We start from the raw sequence: 14,903 nt of genomic DNA, 5'->3' as shown, positions 1-14,903 counted from the left end.
TAATTTGGGAAAAAGCAGTACTTGGGTCAAACCAACCATCGCGTGTCCTGCATTAACAGCGGAGTTAAGACTGGGTTACTTTTTAACCCAGCAGCTTTTACAGTGTAATAATCTGATTACGTCTGTTTTATTGAGGGATCATCTGACTTTTGTTAGAAAGAGAAAGTAAAAAAAAGTGTCTAACCGCTCAAAGTCATCTAAAATAACCAGATTACTGTGATTTAACGGATGACCTTTGTCTGCGGTGAGTTTGTTTTCTCATTAAATATGACAGTCTGATCGATTGTGTCTCATTTTTTTTCTGAAATAAAATCTCCTCAGAGATTGTTTTATGTGAGTCTGTCTGTATTTTCACAGGCATGTTGTTGATTATTATCACTTTACTGGTGAATCTCTTCATAGAGACTTCAGGTAAGAACAAGAGACTTTTTTTTTGGCGCATTGATAACCATTTGTATATACATAGCTTCACTACAAATACCATGATTAAACTATGGTAAGTGTAGCAAAACCATGGTTAATTTGTGGTTACCTTTGTTTAACTGTAGTAACTATGTTTTTTTGGTTTTATTTGTAGTAAGACCATGGTTTATTTTCACAAGGGTTCAGAGTCTGACCGCCTTTTTTTACTGAAGAAATGCAAGAATAGAATACAAATGACACATGTGACCCTGCAGCACAGAAGCAGTCATAAGCAGCACAGGTATATTTGTAGCAATAGCCAACAATACATCGTATGGGTCAAAATGATCAATTTTTCTTTTTTGCCAAAAATCATTAGGATATTAAGATCATGTTCCATGAAGATATTTTGTAAATTCCCTACCATAAATATATCAAAACTTAATTTTTGATTAGTAATATGCTTTGCTAAGCACTTCATTTGAACAACTTTAAAGGTGATATTCTCAATATTTAGATTTTTTTTGCAACCTCAGATTCCAGACTTTCAAATAGTTGTATCTCAACCAAATATTGCCTGATCCTAACAAACAAAAATTTTTCCTAATAAGCAAAAATAACTGGTTTGATCATCCTAAAGGAGTCATATCCTCTGGGGTTAAGTGCGTAATAATTTATGCTGCCAAAATAAAAACAAAAAATTAAATTAAATTAAAAGGGTGTATTCCAATTATTCCTCCTGCAGTAATTTGAGCAGCGTGCAGATCCTCGTTTATCTCAGGACTAAAGCGACACTGACAGCGCTGACAATCAGCTCGCTCACACTTTGCACATTAAGATGGAATATTAGGGGTAGGGTGGAAGGGAGGGTATCGTGTATAAACCGTTTAAAATACAAATGTTTTATGTCAAGTTCAGCCAAGTTTGTTTAATTTTCTTGTCAGAAATTTTCTAAATGACCCTGTAATTGCTATCCAAAGTTCAACATTTCTTTGATGATTATTGACCGAGAGCAGGTTTTCTTAACTCTGGCCCTTGAGGTCCTCGAGTTGAGCTCCAACCCTAATCAAATACACCTAAACAAGCTAATCAAGGTAAATCGGGATTATTAGAAAGTTACCGTACCGGCAGATGAGTTTGATCAAGGATGGAGCAAAACTGAAAGAAAGTGGACCTTGAGGGTCAGAGTTGAGAACCCCTAACCTAGAGAGTCCTGTGAATTGTGTTGCAGTGGTTTTATCAAGGTTGAGCCAAAAACATAGGACCAAGGGCGGATTAAGGTGGTCAGGGGCCCCTGGGCTGCTCTTTGTGTGAGGTCCATCCTTAATCATTACGCTTTACCTGAGAAATGTATTTAGTGTCATACATGGTCCACATGCAAATAGTAAGGTGAACCGGCACGCACACGCATTGAGACAACTAAGGGTGAATCCCATTTCTCTGTCTTACCCCTTCCCCTTCCCCTACCCCTTCGTCTTACCCCTTGCCCTTGTCCCTCGAAACCGAGTGGTAAGCGCTAGGGGTGAAAACATACCCCTATGAAATGAGACACCACTTGGTTACGGTTACGTCATCCTACACCGTCACTAGCTGGCTGCTACGTCACCAGAGCCGACAAGTGTTGATCACAAACTATGGATCATTTTACAAACTTGTTAAAACTGTAGACATGCATGGAGTCCATTCAAGGCTAGTCTGCGGGACTGTTGTGCAAATCAGCAATGTAACGTTAGCACCGCAAACTAGCGATTTTTTAAAACGTTTCAGTTAAGAACATGGTTGCAAATATCAACCTGATCTCACAGAATTCCGTGTAATGTTCACGGACTTAATTAACCCCGAATCTGTGGTGGCATCACGGAATCGCCGAAAATTCCGTGATGGGCTCACAGAAGGCATCAGCCGTGGTCCATGCACGGATTCACTGGTTCAACACCAGCGCTGCATCGGACCACGTAAAAATAGTGACTCCGATGCAGTTATACTTTCACTGGAGTACCTGACCCCACCCCTACCCTAAACCTACCCGGTTCTGAACAATAATGATGACGATAAATTATCGCGTCGGCATATTGAAAGTGTTGAACCAGTGGATCCGTGCGTGGTTCACGGCTGATGCCTGTCACTGACTTACATTGATATATCACTTCTGTGAGCCCATCACGGAATTTTCGGCGATTCCGTGATGCCACCACAGATTCGGAGGTTAATTAAGTCCGTGAACATTACACGGAATTCTGTGAGATCATGTTGCAAATATATATGTACAGGACTGTCTAGAGCACAAAACAAGACTGTCGTAATTTTTAAATAAATTATTTAAGCCGAAAATACTTTAATACTTGATGATCTGGCCGCCATTGTTGCCGGTTGCGCAGTGCGTTCTGTGTACCCCTTGGTTTCAAGTAAGCTCGCGAAAATGCTTGGTTTTAAGGGGTATCTACCCCTTCCCCTTAGCCCTACCCCTCGATCAAAACGAGAATTGGGATAGCCCTTACTCTCACGTGAACGCGCAAAACTAAGGGGAAGGGGTAAGGGGAAGGGGTAAGACAGAGAAATGGGATTCACCCTAATCCTACAGAGTTTCCTCTGAGCCCATTCATAGGTGTATTACCTCATTCCGTTCAAGAGAGATAGCAATTTTAGTAAAAGTGGCCACGTCTACTTCAAACATTTTGGTGTCCCGTTGTGTATGTAAATCGAAATTGCAAGTTTTTTTTTTTTTTTTTGATAATTATTGACAATCAGACTCCAGAGAATCCTTCTGCACTAGTTTTGGTTCCAATCGGGCCAAAAACCTAGGACTAATTTGCATATAAATTACCCCAAAATTTTGCCACAATTGCCATGTGCATTTTGTGGGTCTTGATCTTGATCCATGGATTCCAACAATACAAGACACTTTAGCCTGCGACCCACAGTTTAGGTGTTATGAGCAATTTTGTACTTTTGATCGCTGTAGCACCCCCGTCGGGTCATTTGGGCCGAGCCTTGGTGACGTTGTAGACCAGGGGTGTCAAACTCAGTTCCTGGAGGGCCGCAGCCCTGCAGAGTTTAGTTCCTACCCTGCTCCAACACACAAACCATGTAGTTTTCAATTTAGCCTGAAGGACTTGATTAGCTGGATCAGGTGTGTTTAATTAGGGTCGGTGCTGAACTCTGCAGGGCTGTGGCCCTCCAGGAATTGAGTTTGACACCCCTGTTGTAGACGGTGTGAGTACTACCATCCCTCCAAGTTTCAAGTTTCTATGATTTAGTTTTACAGTCTTTTAGGGGAGAATGCTGATCCTTGGAAATTTTAACAGTTACAACAGGGCTCATCAATAGTGTTCATAATTGCAACAAATCCACAAATTTTCGTTTGCCCTCAACGCGAAATTCCAGATCACATGAATTCAAATTTTTCACCCATGAAAATTCACTGAATAGTAAATGTGATCACACCTATAATATAATATTTATATAAACACACACACACATATAGATTGAAGACTAACACACTGTATATTTCACTGAACGTGTCTTTCTGTGCCTGTCAGAGTCGTTCACTGTAGTGGTTCCTGGTGATCCTGTAGAGGCTCATGTAGGATCCTCAGTGATTCTGTCCTGCTGGATCTCTCCTCCTGAGAACGCTGAAGCTCTGGAGATCCGCTGGTACCGTCACGACTTCAACAACCCTGTTCTGCTCTATAATCATGGAAAGATCCAGGACATCCAGGACGAACTGTACAGGAAGCGAAGCTCTTTGTCTCTGCGGTCAGATCAGTCTGGTGGACTGAAGGATGGAGACGTCTCTCTACGGCTGGAGAAACTCAGAGTTCAGGATGATGGTTCATTTCGCTGTTATGTGAGTGGAGAAAATGCATATGGCAGTGAAGAGGTGCTTCTCAAAATCATGGGTGAGTAGTCGTTTTTTAAGGATATACACCTTATTAAAACAATGGTAAAGACAAACATTGCAATTCTCTCCTCCATGTGCTTTTCTTTGATTGTTGAGGATTGGCTGAGGATTGTTGAAATACTGTATTACTCGTCCATATTTGTGCACAAAATTCCAAGCATTATGAGCAATTTTTTTGATGGCCAATACCGATATGAACGAGCAGGGTAACCGATATATGATATTACACTATTTAATTTTAGGATCCCAAAAAATCCCATGTATACAAACTGCTACAATTTTTTTTCTTTGTTAATAATATTTACTAAAGTAATTAGAAATAAATTATTTGAAAAATTCATTTGAAAAAAAAAAAAAATCTAAAACAAAAATCAGTCACACATTATTTTGATTGTCCACTTTAGACTATTAGTCAACTAATTAGTACTAATCTACTAATGAGAGCTAGTTGTCACAGTTGCAAAGTTACTTATAGTTAGAATAATGTCTAAAGCTAATTATACAAATAATGTGTGACCGATAAATTGGTTAAATACATTTACTGTTATACTTTAAATAGCAACTTTTTGAGTCTATAATTTGTTACGTTTTTGGAGTTCACATCACTGTCAAAACGAAATGTTCAAAACTTGCCAACAAATGCAATATATTGGTTGATCACAGCTTTTGTTTTTTTTTTTTTTTTTTTTTAGTGCAATAGTACCCATATTTACATACACTATAGTATATACTGTATGTATGTAGTATAGTATATTACAGAGGCATTATTCTGCTCAGTTTGGCTAAACATCTCCTTTTGTGTTTGACTGATAAGAAGTAGTTTTAATGGTTTACTGGAGGATGAAAAATTGACAGAATGTGCATGTTGAACTGTTTCAAGAACCTGGAAAGACAGTGTGTAAAACAATATACTTACTGTAGGCAGTTTTTGTGTGTCTGGAGAAGATCTGAACATCTGTCTGTCCTCCTCTCATCAGCTTTAGGATCCACTCCTGTGCTCGTTCCACAGCCTCTTGATGATGAACGCATGAACATCAGCTGCAGGTCCAGCGGCTGGCATCCAAAGCCCAGCGTCACGTGGACATCAGATGATGGAGGGGTTCTCCGTCCTGGAGGATCATCTCACAGTCGTGAAGAAGACAGGATGTTCTCTGTCCACAGCTGGATTGCCATCTCTCGTTCAGATGCTCAACTGGTCTCATGTTCACTGTCCATCGGAACAGGAGAGTTCAAAGAAAGTAGGATTGACGTACAGGCCTTCTTCTCTTCAGGTTAGAGAACATTTTCACTTATACTTCATCCTCATACCAGGATATTTGTAGTTCCCCATCGAACTGTCTCTCCCTTTGCGTGTAAGGGGTAATTCTTATTTACTGAACCTGATTTATTCACATTTCTGAAGCTGCACAAACCAATGGCGCTCTAGCCCGCCAGAAGGGGAGGAGCCGACTGCTATATAAGTCGGCTCAGAGCGCCATTTCATCAGAATTTTTCATCAGACCACCTCTTCGCTGACTCTACTATCAAGAACCCGAAGCAAGAAGAGGAAGAAAGAAGAGAAGGGAACCCCTGCACGATGTAGAAGGGCAGTTTTTATGTCGCCTGTCAGCGCCCACGCAAGGACTACACACTCACTTATATGGAATGCTCTCACTTAGAGCATGTCTCGCTCTTTCCTCACAGATCGTCTTCTTCAATGAAGGCAGCCCTGCTCTTCAGTTTCTCCTCTCGCAGCAAGCTCAGAGAAAGAAACGGAGCAACCGAGCTTAGCTGAGCAACCAGGTTGAGTGATCACACATCAGCACAGGTCCCGTGTGCTCATTCTCCCCCAGAACTTTGATCCATCAGTGTGTTTTACATGTATGGATCAGCACCACTCGTTATGCAGGCTTGGATTATGCCAGAACAATCCGTAACTATTCAGCGATCGGTGGCGTCATTCAAGATAGGGACTTCTTTCCCTCAGAGCCTTTTAGAGGATGCTCGGCCTCATGGTCTCCGCCGCTTCAATCTTGGCTCAAAGCCCATGTCCCGCCGCATCAGAGCCTTGGCCCCTTGGAAAATTTCTTGCCGTTTCTATCAGGCGTCTCATTAGGACTGACCCCCAGATGGAAGGAGGACACGACAAATGCCTCCAACCTGGGTTGGGGAGCTCTGTACGAGGGCGAACCAGCATTCGGCTCCTGGTCAAACCTGGAGCAACATCTGCATATCAACTGCCTCTAAATTTTGGCAGTTTATCGAGCCTTACAAATCTTTTTACCGGCCTTACAGGGGCACCACGTCCTGGTCCGCTCTGACAAGACGAAGTGGTAGCCTACTTCAATCCCCAAGGTGGTCTCAGGTCACGCTCCCCTCACAGGTTGGCTCATCGCCTCCTGTTATGGGCACAGAGCAAACTCCTCTCGCTCAGAGTGGTTCATGTGCTGGGCAGACTGAACCAAGGGGCAGACATGCTTCCAGGGGAATGGAGACTGCATCCCCAAATGGTTCAAACGATCTGGTTGGTCTTCGGTGAGACAGAGGTAGAGCTCTTCGCCTCAGAAGACAGCACTCACTTTCTAATCTAGTTTTTCCAAACAGCGAGATGCTCTGGCCCACGACTGGCCCAGAGCTCACCTGTACGCCTTTCCATCCCATTGCCCTGCTGCCTCAGGTCATCAGGTGGGTCAGGGAAGTCAAATGCTCAGTCCTTCTGGTGGCCCCACTCAAGTTGATTTAGCTGTCATCGACAGCTCTGTGGCCAATACCACTGAGGAAGGACCTCTTCTTGTAAGCAAAGGGCATGCTTTGGCACCCCAGGCCAGAGCTGTGGAGCCTTCATGTTTGGCCCCTCGACAAGAAGCTTTGCAGCTCCCTGCGAGTGTGACTAATACCATTTTAGAGGCTAAAGCACTGTCTACAAGACACCTTTATACCTGGAAATGGTCAGTCTTTTCTGATTGATGTGCAACACACAGCTTGGACCCGTCTTCATGCGACGTGTTCCACGTGTTTACCTTTCAGTAAGAGCTGGACAAAGGGAGAACCCCATCCATGCTCTGCGTAACCCTCTCCAAAGTTTATGTGGCAGCTATCGCAGCAAATCATTCCATTGAAGCTGGCCACTTAGTCGGCAGCAACAACCTATACACAGTAGCCAGAGCAAGAGATAGAAGAGATTTATTTTGCATATCTGACAGTGTAACATTAGCTGCTTTTCCACTGTCGGGTCAGTGCGGGCCAGTGCTTTAAACGGGACGCGGGGCTAATAGCCTCAGACCTGCAGCACCGAGCCCAAAATCACGATGCGTCTCCACCGTCGGGCCTGAAGCTCCGCAGCGCTTCACTAAAACACGCCCTTTACATGCCTCTCTGGAACAACGTCACGCAACCCCATCATTTCATCAACAAAGAGAAGTTATCAGACAACTAATCAGAAATAAGTCACTGGAACTAGCGCGATCACAAAACGAACATGATAAAAGCGGCCGTTTGTTTGCATGTTTTGTTAGATTTAAATCCAAAAGCATCGATGTTTTACAATAGCCTATTAAGTCATACATTGATCATAATTAATTAATTTATCAGGACTGAAAATTAGTCACACAGAAATAAAGCAATGTGAACTACTATTTCACAAAAGAAAGAGGACAAATAGGCCTACCCTACTTATTCAGTAGAGTCTGTTTCTGTTTATTAGTAGTCACAGTATACATCACGTTAAGTAAGAATGATCATTTCTATATTTTTCCATCAACAATACGACCTGAGGGAGGGAGCTCCCGAACAAAAACCATTAGCCTATATATTTTTATGACATACACGGAGCTAAAGTCTCGAGAAGAGACTTATGACAGATAGAATATGTTACTAAATAAATACACGATTGTTATAGAGAATGAAAAGCTGACGTCTGATTTCTTCAAGCGGTCGTATTTACCATGTTTAGTATGGTAATGTTAATGGCTAGCTTGAATAGTCTTTTGCATCGCTTATAAATATTTCTGCCTTGTATGGTGATCATAATCCACATCGGATCAAGTTATTTCAAACAGTTGCTGCTGTCTGAAAGTGAGTTTTGAGCTAAAATTATTTTAAAAGTCTTTAATGCTGGTGTTATAGCTGTTAACTTTATGAAATGATATGCAGTGCTGACGCTCTCAAGACACAGTGATAAAGGCATTGCATTATAGATATACTTTATTATAATGAAAATTTCCTGGGTTTCTTCTGCGGGGCGTATTTGGAGTTTCTGTGTGAGAGCGCCCTCTGGCCTTCAGATGGAGATTTACTTCTGATCATAGAACTGTGCTTCACTGAAAGATATGCTTGACAGTCGGTATATGCTATGGTATACGGCAGGGCTCCTCAAATCTGGACCTCGAGATCCACTTTCCTGCAGAGTTTAGCTGTAACCCTAATCAAACACACCTGAACATGCTAATCAATGTCTTCAGGATCATTAGAAAATCACAGACAGGTGAGTTTGATCAGGGTTGGAGCTAAACTCTGCAGTGGATTGGACATCCAGGATAAGATCTGAGGAACCCTGGTATACGGTATATAAGATATGCTTCGGTCTAATTGCGATTTCGATTTCACTTCGATTTATCGTGCAGCCCAGGGTTTCAGTCAAGCACAATACATCAAAACTATTACCGTATTGACCCGAATATAAAGCGATGTTTTTTTTTCTCTTGGAAATACATCTGAAAAAACGCGGTCGTCTTATATTCAGGGTCTAGACTTTGACATGTCAATAATACACCCACAACAACAGGTGGCGCCAAACACGCATAAAACGAGTGTGCCATGAAATATGTAATGTAATGTGTGTTGTAAAGATCGCGAGTGAAAACAAAAGAAAAAGAAAAGCTTACAGCGGAGTCGTGACTGTCATGTTATCCTGATGGGAACAAACGTCCTCTGTAAGTGATTTTAAAACATAAGACAGTACCCAGATTTGAAGACTACAATAAGATTTCACTTCTACTGCTAATTAAATTGGCTACTATGAGATGGATAGCCTAAATGTTATATAATTCACTATTTTTATGGTATATCAAAAAGTGTATATTTTTCAATGTCATTATTGGTACATTTTACCAGTATTTACACTACTTTCAAAACAAAAATTAAAATAGGAAAAATATGCAATATGAAAATAATTTAAGAAAAAATGTATTTTTCAGAGAGAGAGAAAAAAAACTTGGTTTTCAAAAAGCCTTTTTCCAAAAGGTACATCTGGAAAAAGGGGGGTTCAATCACGATCAGGTTTTTCTAGTTCCTGCATTAAATTTATATTTTGACCTCACTATTCGGGGGAACAGACACAGACTAGATTTATAGATTAGACAACGCAAGTACTTCTCTCATTTAAGAGGGTAGAACAAAAGTCATCATAGCAGTTATTTGAGAATTGGCTTACTAGTCATATGGAGCGTAGCGTCCTGGAGATGTTGTCCGACAGGAGTTCGGCTCTGACTCTGCTGGGGTGCAGGCCATCAGCGTGATAAAGCCTAGGTCACTCCCAGAAAAGATTCCAATTATTAACAAAGAGCAGTTTCTGTTCTTTGCACCATGACAATAGCCATTCGTTTAAAGCAAAAAGTCTACTGAACCTTTCGTGTCCTCGTCGATACGTGGGAAGCGGTCCTGATACGATGATCGTCGTCGCCGGCGATGTGCTGCGTACCGTCTCGATCAGGCTCCTGAAGTCCCTCTTCAGTGTCTCTGTCTGCCGCAGCTTGGTGTGGTTAACCCCCGCGTACAGCACGACAGCTCTGCTCAGTATCTGCTCAGAAACATCGAGAACACGAGCACCAGGGAAACAGTGAGTGTACACTTTACCTTCAGCTAACGACTGTAGCACGGACATGAAGCGGTTTCCAATGGGGGAATGCAATGGGGATATATTCACACATTATAGAAACGAAAATGATGGTGTATAAAATTGATTTTAAGATTGAAAAATAGACAATAAAGAATTAACTTGATGGAGTTAACTTGGAATTAACTCAAAACATGCGGCAGCAACAAACAGGAAGTGATATATTTTTGCTGGCACAGTTGTAGCAAATTAGCTCAAAAGACAAATATGAATAATACATTATAATTATTAATGTCAGCTGCCAGAAGTAACTGTAGCAGAATTAGTATTGCAATCAACTAATCTGTTCATCCAGCAAACATTCAGTGTAATCCTATATCAACTCTAAGAAATGCTATTTTCTTGGCCACAGAAAATAACTTTCTTATAGTACTAATGCATTCGAGCATGTAGCAAAATCGGCTCATTAAAGGGACTTTATTTTGCAAGCACAAAGTTTTTTTCAACTAAATCATGAATACACATTAACTAGTCTAAACGAACATACAGTAATGCATACAAACATGGGAGAACGAGAAAGTAAAAGTAAATTAATTAAGCTGAAATTGAAACAGAGAATGAAGCTATGGAAAGAAGTCAGTTAACCACTTGAACAGAACCATCAACACCTTTGTAACAAAGGAGTCTACACTTATACTAAACCTCTGTTTAGTTCACTTAAATGTACGACACTTGCGTTGCCTTGGCCATTGAACAAGCATCCGGATGAGGTCTTGATGGTTTGTTAGTTCGATTATGATGAAGTTGCAACAGTTTCTTCCAGGTTTGAGAATAATGGTGAAATACAGTGATGTTATTCTGACTCTGTTGTTGACTTGTAACTTTGTCACGGTCAGAGCAGAGATCTCCAGTCGTCTCCATATAAACAGCAACCATAAGAAGGGCCCAAGAGAACTAGGGTCAGTAATGTAAAGGCCTTTTAACTTCTGCAGATGACACACCTGCTGAGTTTGGCTTGACCACTGCAAAAGGTGTAATTTTCAGGAAAATGTTTCATTGTTCAGAAGCGGACTCATTTGCATGATCAGAGTGAACTTGCAGTTTTGTGTTTGTTTATACTCTGATTAATTATAATAAACATGCAATGTATGTTATAAGGGGGTGATATACACCAGCGGACAGGAACTTACATGAGGATTATTTTGAAATCAAGCACAGTACCAACAGGGTTACATTATCTAATAATTATATCATAAGGCATGCATACAGTACAAAAGACAATATACAAAACAGTAATAATATACACAGTGTCCTGGGAATATGCTTGTTCATCCAAAGGAAGGTTTGTCTATGAATTAATGGAAATAAGTCATTTTATTATGGGCTTTATGTGTCTGTTTCAAAGTGAACTGAGTGATAGTCACAACTCTCTCTAAATTCCTTTGGGTCATAAATAATATAATAACAAATAATATTGATTGGTCTGATTGGTCCAGCCATTACAGTTTTCAACCACATGTCATAGAGATACGTTTCACCATACAATCAAACAAACAAAAATAATAAAATCACGTCCATTATTTTTCTCTTGGATTATCTTGTGTCAAATGCAAAATGGTTGCGAATGGCATTTTTATGTCGGCCTAAGATTTAAAAATGATTTTTCTACTTTCAATGACTTTGATTTCTATATTTTGAAAGTGTTTAGATTGACCTGGTTTCTCATATTCTTCAGGTCCATGGAAGGCTCTTTTCTTCACCTTCCTCGTCTTCACTCTTCTGGGGTTGGTTGGGTTGATCCTCTACAGATACAGACACAAACTAACAGGTACAATCGTATTGAAAGATTTCTGAAGATTTCATCTTCAGTTTTAATGTATCCAGCATCTTTATGTGTTGATTTTTATTTATTTTTTTTGTATCTGTTTTGCAGGAAAGAAAGCAGCAGATGAAAGTAAGTAACATGAACTAAACACAGTCATGAATCAGATGAACCCTTTCAGACACCGAGCTACTGGGAGAAAACAACTATTCTTTTCTCATCTCTAATTTTGTTTAAGGGTTTAAAAATGCTTAATACAATGTTTATTTTATTAAAGGTGAGAGCACCGGTGAAAACGCTTCTGTTTTGTATTTTCTTTTTCTAATTACAAAAAAATCCAAATATTGAGAAAATCACCTTTAAAGTTGTCCAAATGAAGTTCTGAGCAATGCATATTACTAATCAAAAATGAAGTTTTGATATATTTACGGGAAATTTACAAAATATCTTCATCGAACATGATCTTTAATTAATATCCTAATGATTTTTGGTATATAAAAAAAAAATCAATACTTTTGACCCATACAATGTATTTTTGGCTTGTGCTCCATATGACATGAATGGGAAAGGGCGAATGGGAAATTAAAACCAACATTTTTGAGTATTGTGAGGGTTGAAAGGCACTCTATGGTGATATTGACCCATAATTCAAGAACTGTCTGCCCACCTGCTGCCTAATATATCCCACCCCTTGACAGAAGCCATTGTAGTGATATAATCTATGTGATTCACTTCATCTGTCAGTGGTTTTAATGTTGCGGCTGATTTACTGTATGTTCTCAGTTACAGCTGTACTTGTCTTTCTCTAAAATTGTTTATTTCATTTTAGTTGTGGGAGAAATAAATCTAGAAGAACTGAGGAAACATGCAGGTAAGGCATCAGTTCAGTTATATATGCCGATGTATGAAAATTATCTCTGATAAACAAAATTGGGAGGGTTAATAATTGTTTTATTTTTTCCTCACAGTTAAGATCAGTATTGACCGTGAGCGTTCACATCCAGATCTGATGGTCACTAAGAACCTTAAAATGGTGAGGAACAGTGCTGAATATAATCACACTGGAGAGGGATTTCCATATGAATTATGTACATTTGGAGCCCAGAGATTCACCTCTGGTCGTCACTATTGGGAAGTAGATCTGACACGAGACAATACACCTCCCAAACACTACTGGTTAATTGGTGTGGTGAAAGAAGGAAGTTTTACTTCAAAAACAGATCTGCTGTAACTGCATCAGCTGGTTTCTGGTTCTTGTGTTCAGACGGTCCTAATGGCTTTCACACCAACACTGATCCACCAGTTAAACTCTCACTGACCCCGAGACCTGAGCGACTGGGAGTTCTGTTAGATTATGATGACGGTCAGCTGTCATTTTACAACGTCACAGAGAGAAAACATCTCCTGACCATCAGCAGCAGATTCTCTGGATCAGTCGTTCCTCTGTTCAATCCTGGAGCGGGTGATGAGAGTCCACTTACAATCCTGGATTGTCCAGAACCTGTAGAATCAGCTGCAGAGTCCATTCAGCCTTTCCTGAGTAACAACAGCTCAGACGTCTGACTGACCAACGCAGTTTAACCAGAAGCATCTGTTTGCACAAATACAGACACCTTTCCCTCTAATGTCCAGAGCAAAGCATCATTACACATCAGAGTTTATCAGAGTGGGACCAAACACGATGACTGAAAGAAAACAGAAGTGCCATGAAAGTGTCTTAGTTCTCAAACAGCATTCTAGAATAATCAAACATCATTTCTACTCAGTTTGTGAGGTGTGAAACGACACTAACAAAAGAGAAGTCTATTCAATCTAACACATTCTAAGAGTTCTGGTCTAATGTAAATCCAGATATTAATTGGGACTGCAAACACAACTTCTTTCCCAGGCACATTTATCTTGTGTCCTCAAGCACAGAGATGATGAGGTGATTTATTTTTACAGTCTTCAGTACGTATTAAAGGGTTCCTTCATCCTCTCTGTTACAACCTCCATCTGGTCTGCTGAGATCTCTTCTCAAGCACTTAACCAAAACACAACCATAACCAAAGGAACCTACTATAACTACTTTTTTACTTTTCTGCATTTAATGTATGTGTACTAATCTATACTTTAAGCTTGGCATTGTGTATGAGGAATATTGTTGGTTCTAATGACAAATTGCTCGTGATGTTCATCATTAGTAAGTCACTTTGGGGGAAAAGGTACAGATATTTGCTCAGCCTACCAGGAGCTACAAACAGGACTAAAAGTCTTTATCCCTTTAGGAAAACTTAACTTTTATCTGGTCCGAAAATGTGATGTTTTGCTGTATATTGATGGAGTAACATGATGTGTAAAGTGTCTGATTAAACTTTTTGTAAAGGTGCTTTTGCCCAAATACTATTGATATTTTTAATGGATGATCATTGTACTTTGGGGTCGCATTTGAAGTTGGCAATAAATGTGTGCATCATGTCTTTTGTGTGAATTATTATTGAGACTAATCTTGCTCCAAACACAACAGCAGAAGACTGACTGACACTTGAGATGGAGGGAGTGTGACATACCTGTCCAAAGACACGGTTCAGCAGGTGGGTCTACAACTTCTTCAAGGCGTCCTCGTTTGATTTCTTGTTTTTCTTCTAATTGGTCGCATCGCCAGCTGCTGATTTGGGGGCAAAGCCATCACATGATTGGATTTGATGCTGTCAGGAGGAGGAAATGCAAACGTGTGAGAAACTTGTTAACTGAAGATAAAATACTGCACCCTAACCCCCAACCATAGAGAGAGACCAAGAAATCAACACAGGAGTGTTGTGATGTTCATGATTTGTCGTAATCATGGCTGACTATGACAAAAACATGAAAGGTCTGCGACCAAACTGCTCTAACATCACAGTTAGCTGAAATCAAACTAAACTTGTTAGTAAAGATTCAAAACAGAAACGGATGTTATTTCTTCTTTATGAATGGATTGAAGGTTC

At 40.2% G+C, this 14,903-nt stretch overlaps 1 pseudogene; it reads left to right on the top strand.

The window, feature by feature from the left end:
* The first annotated feature begins 359 nt into the window (after nt 1–359).
* LOC131543913 (uncharacterized) lies at nt 360–14,168 on the top strand (annotated as a pseudogene).
* Nucleotides 14,169–14,903: the final 735 nt, after the last annotated feature.

The sequence above is a fragment of the Onychostoma macrolepis genome, chromosome 07, assembly GCF_012432095.1.
Source record: "Onychostoma macrolepis isolate SWU-2019 chromosome 07, ASM1243209v1, whole genome shotgun sequence".
Classification (NCBI taxonomy): domain Eukaryota; kingdom Metazoa; phylum Chordata; class Actinopteri; order Cypriniformes; family Cyprinidae; genus Onychostoma; species Onychostoma macrolepis.
The sequence above is the reverse complement of the archived record's forward strand: the minus strand, read 5'-3'. Positions and strand labels throughout refer to the sequence as shown.